Here is a 5,276-nt window from a genome sequence, read left to right as displayed (position 1 = left end):
GACCTTCATCAAAGCCAGAACTAATCGAGCCGTTTGTGCCAGGATGGGGAGAAAGGTATCTTAATAATGTAAATTATGTGAAAAATAATGTGTTTTTCGAACCCCCAAGCATGAGAGCATGTTCTAGTACACCCCCAAAACAAAATCAAGACTTTGTAAAAGAGCATAATAGGCCCCCTTTAAAGTATCACATGTAAAGATGCCCTATACATGGGTCAAAAAGCATGCAACTAATTGCATTTAATATAAATCTAAACTATAATACATTATTGTTTAATTGTCAATAACATGAAATTAAGTGTCCAAAACGTTACATTCAGTTCACACTTACTGTAATAATTATATTATTTCCATAATAAGTACTCTTTTAAACATATGAAGTGTACTTCTTTTACACAAAGCAAAAATTACATTTCTGTTATCATTTCCTCATCCTCACATTGTCCCAAACGCATATCACTTTCTTTTTTCTGTGAAAACACAAAAGAAGATATTCTGAAAGACAGCCAAGCAACACTGCACCTCACTGACTTTTTCTGTACAAACAAACATTAAGACGACATTTTTCAAAATATAGCTATTTATTTTTTGTGTTCCATGGAAATTTGGCCGATTAATAAGGCCAATTATTAGATCTCAATGATCAAAAGAGCAGCCTAAACATTCAGTAAAACACTTCTTTGTGTGTTACACAGAAAAAAATAAAGTCATAGGGGACAAGAAACACTTAAGGTAAACCACAGTTCTTGTAAGCCCAATTGGTTGGGCATAATTCCTACATGGACTCGAGACTTTTGAGACTCCCAAACCATTTTATTCAAAGAGAGCTCTTTAACCTTGCTTCTCTGCAATCTTCAACAGCAAACAGTCTGCAGCAGTCAGGGTTTCACATATCCAGTGGCAATCTGGACTCGGCTTCTCTCTATGCAGTGATCTAACAGCCACACGCCTCTCAGATAAGGTTCTTGCACCAACAGGAGACATCAGGGACAACTTCACGAGCAGCTGAGGACCAACATTGTTTCTTACAGTGCAAAAGAAAGCTGATTAAAAGCTGAAATATCACCAAAACACACTGTCTCTATCTGTAGCAATCATATTTGCATTTTATCATCAAACGAGGTGAAATAAAACTAAGCTTTGAATACACCCGTCTAAATATCCAATTATCTGAGCTCCCAGAACATCGCCTGCAGCACAAAACATTTCACTACTCTGATGACAATCAGAGACATAAAGTGGAGTAGACGGATCATTTATTTGTGCAAAACCAAATTGGAGAAACTGTAACGCCTAATATGTCAGATGTTGGAACATAGGTATCGCCCGTTTTTTTACTTGCATGTGCATGTGCATTTACAGGACTAGCCTGACAAATACAAAATGTAAAATTGTAAAATGAATCCCCAGAAAACAAATGTTAGTATTTTTTAACAGGTCACAGACACTTATCCTTTCTAATTTAATTAAATTCTAATTTAAAATAATCTTGCCGGTTAACAATCGGTTAACGAGTGTCGGTTGGGAAAAATAACCGAAATGAACATCCCTAATTTGAGTTTTGGAGATTTCGGTCTTACTCCATTACGTTGATAGGAGCTATACTTCTATGCGTATACCAACATCTGTATCAAAATGTCATTGGACATTCTTTTTTTCTTTTTTTTTTTATCTGCTGCAAAACAGTTCCAGTCACTTTAAATAAAATGTCTGAGATAAAACTAATGTACAAATATTATGTGAATTGCTTTCTATACATTCTATTTACTACATTTAAATAACATAGGCCATTATATCAAAGCCAGTTCATATGGAAGCCCGTTTCCGCCACTGAATAAAAAATAAAACAAGGTAATTGCGGCTTTTTACTTTTTTTCTCAGAATTGTGTGATATAAACTCGCAATTCTGAGAAAAAAAAAGTCAGAATTGCGAGTTTATATCACAATTCTGAGAAAAAAAGTACGGGCTTCCATAAGTTTAGGAAGGCTTAAAGAAGCTTTGATAAATTACTTAATATATAAAGTTAAAATAGATTAAACAAGACTGGATCATAGGCTAATCAGTAAAGCTGAAAAATTAGCTGCTGTTTTGGGATGATATTGCATGTGCTAAATTTCAATAACAAATTATTTTGGAATTTTGAGTAGGCCTAAATATTAATAACCGTTTACTGCATCTCAGTAATTTTGTACCTATGTCATTTGTTGGTATTAAATTCTATATAATAGCATTATTAGGTCACTGATCGTTCACCTGACACAATATTGAACATTGAAAAAAAAACAAAAAAACAAAAACACAAGTCAACCACTAGTCAAAATATGCTCTCAAAAGTTGGAGTATGACTTGTAAATAGGGTTGGGTATCGTTTGAATTTTATCAATTCCAATTCCGATTCCAATTCTGCTTAGCGATTCTTAGCGATTCCCAGTTCTGATTGCAGTGTGGTTAAAAAATTAAGTCAAACATTTAGATATCAAACATATTTATTCTGTGTCTCTTTTTGCAAAACATTTAATTGCTGCTTAATACCATGAACAAAAATCAGCCTGCTACATAAAAACTGGACTCGATTTAGAGTTGTTTGTGTGCAAAAAAAGAGTTGCACGATTTTGGATAAATTGAGAATTTTTTTTTTTTTTTTTAAATCGAGGTTGTATTTCTCTCAGAATTCTGAGGAAAAAATATTAGACAACTAAACAAAATCTCATGGAATGATTCAATGACTCAAGATTTACTTGTTTCATTACTGGATGAATTAGCGTTTTTGAATGAATCTCTTGAATGAATTATTCAAATACGAATACATTTTTAACAGCCCCTTTTCGCCACTTAAAAAAAAAAGATGCGCACATAGGAACTGATAGGTGGAATTGAAATATTAATTTTACAACAAGTATCCGATTCCTGACCTTAAGTATCCAATTCTGGAATGGAATTGATTTTCGATTCCAAAACCTACTTGTAAACAAAGGCCACAATGCGTTTTGTTTGTTTGTGGGTACGTTTTATAGTAATGCTGTCAGTTATGTTAATATTCAATTCTCAAGTCAGTGAAAACTTGGACTCTTATTACATTTTTTCCCCCCATTTATCTACCCTGTTCTAAGCTTGTATTGTTCCGAATTATGTCTAAAACGTTGTACTACGGGCACTTCTCATGTTTATTTTCCTCTTTTTGATGAATTACTTGTTGTATTCCTCATTTGTAAGTCGCTTTGGATAAAATCTGCTAAATGAATAAATGTAAAACGTAAATGTTATTGAGGATTTTTCATTTTCACCATTTTATGCATTTTAATTCCAAGCTTTTTTTTCTCTTTATCTCAGTAAAAGCCAACAAAACACTCAGTGATGAAAACCCCATTCTCTTCATTGATCATCAGAATATATTGGAAAGCACTTTTTAACTTTAAAAGCTAAGCTGAGTCCATACTTTCATAAACCCAGAGCAAATTTAAGGATGCATGTACTGTAATGCATTATAACAGGACATAATAACATATATTATTTGTAAAATTCAAGTTAACGTACAGTACTAGCCCAGAATTTTCTTCATCTCATCTTTCTAAAATGCCAAGACGTTGAAAATACTACTTTTTTTTTTATTTTTTTTTTTGGTTCGAGCTGGAAGAAAGGCAACAGTAACTCAAATAAACACACTAATAACCTTGAAGCAGATGGGCTTCAAGGGGATATTTTCTTGGCACACTCTGGCTACCAACTGAGCATTGTTTAAACACCACAGCCTACCTATTGTTGCTAACCTTATCCGTCCTTTAAAAGACAACAGTGCACCAATCTTGTGATGGTTACTTCCAACAGGATAATGTCACAAAGCTCAAATCATCTCAAACTGGTGTCGTGAACATGACAATGAGATCACTATACTCAAATGTCCTCCAGATCTCAGTCCAATAGAGCACCTTTGAGATGTGGTGAAATGGGAGATTTGCATCATGGATGAGCAGCCGACAAATCTGCAACAACTACATGATGCTATCATATCAATATGTACCAAAATCTCTGAGGCCTATGTTCCCAGCATCTTGTTGAATTCATGCCATGAAGAATTACAGCAGTTCTGAAGGCAAAAAGAGGTCCAACCCGGTACTAGCAAGGTGTACAAGTGGCTGCCCTGTTGAAAAAAGGTATGTTTTGACGCTGGGATGCTGGTTTAAGCTGGTTTATGCTGATCCTTTTGCTGGTTAATGCTGGTCTAGGGCTGCACGATTAATCGCATGCGCATAAACCAGCAAAGGACCAGCTTAAACCAGCATAAACCAGCAAAAGGACCAGCTTAAAGCAGCAAAGGGCCAGCATAAACCAGCAAAGGACCAGCATCCCAGCGTCAAAACATACCTAACCAGCATATGCTGGTTTTTTCAACAGGGTGGTGAGTGTATATTTCAAGTTTTTGAACAACTGATTTGTTCAACATTATATAATGCTTGTTAATTACTAATTAGACATCTGGACATCTGTTTTTTTACTTTATTTTTCATGAGGTCTATCAGTAAAAGTGTCTAATTGTTATAGGAATGAGTTCTCCTAAATAAAAGTTACTGTAGACTACCCCTAAAATACCATGTACATACAAAAAAAAGAAGTAGTAAGTAACAGTATTTTTACCACAAGACATGACAGCTATATTCATAACAGAAATGTCAACATGGTCTGAACATTAAACTCGTCTGTCAACAAGAGCGTCAATAATGCTATTAATGTAGAAAAACAAAACCTGCCAAACAAATATGACACTGCTTCACAAGAATAACATAAACTGGGTCCTAGGCAAATATAAGAGCTTTAAAATATCCAGAGTTGATCAAATATGAGCTAGAGTTTATGCTGGGTATGTGGATGAGCTGAGGTGTTATGCAGCTGAAGCATTAGCATAAGCTACACAGTTTAACTGCTTCCTTTTCACTGTTACATGGTCATATACTGTAAGACGTCTAGAGACTGCATGGATATTTGTAATTATTCCGTTTTCAACTGTAGTATGGTCATGCACATACAGACAGCCCAGCTATCTAAAGGCAGACTGACGCTGGCCATGCTCGCTTGCTCCTGTGGTTGTCTGTCTCTGTCAGTGGAGTTAAAGTGATCGAGTCTGATCATATACTCACTCTGACACTTCAGGCGATCTCAGTTAAAGTCCTGCACGGAAGATGTCTTCAGTAAAAGCTATAGATTCTCCGTTAACGGCAGTCTCTGCTGAAGTTCCGCGTCTACGGAGGCCGAGCACAAACACACCCCACAGCAAACGTCA

General features: G+C 35.4%; 1 protein-coding gene across 5 annotated transcripts in view; it reads right to left on the bottom strand.

Annotated features, from left to right (window-relative positions):
* Positions 1–5,276, bottom strand: part of LOC107702683 (calcium uptake protein 1, mitochondrial) — a 76,277-nt gene extending 71,001 nt beyond the window's left edge. For 4 of the 5 annotated variants that reach the window (XM_016505069.1, XM_016505075.1, XM_016505070.1 and 1 more), the window contains exon 1: positions 5,134–5,276. The gene's annotated coding sequence lies outside the window, so the exon portion shown is untranslated. The remainder of the gene's footprint in view (positions 1–5,133) is intronic. The other variant, XM_016505074.1, reaches the window with a different exon arrangement.

This window comes from Sinocyclocheilus anshuiensis, unplaced genomic scaffold, assembly GCF_001515605.1.
Source record: "Sinocyclocheilus anshuiensis isolate Anshui unplaced genomic scaffold, SAMN03320099.WGS_v1.1 scaffold6, whole genome shotgun sequence".
Lineage (NCBI taxonomy): Eukaryota > Metazoa > Chordata > Actinopteri > Cypriniformes > Cyprinidae > Sinocyclocheilus > Sinocyclocheilus anshuiensis.
Note: the sequence above shows the minus strand (reverse complement) of the source record. Positions and strands in the feature narration are given on the sequence as shown.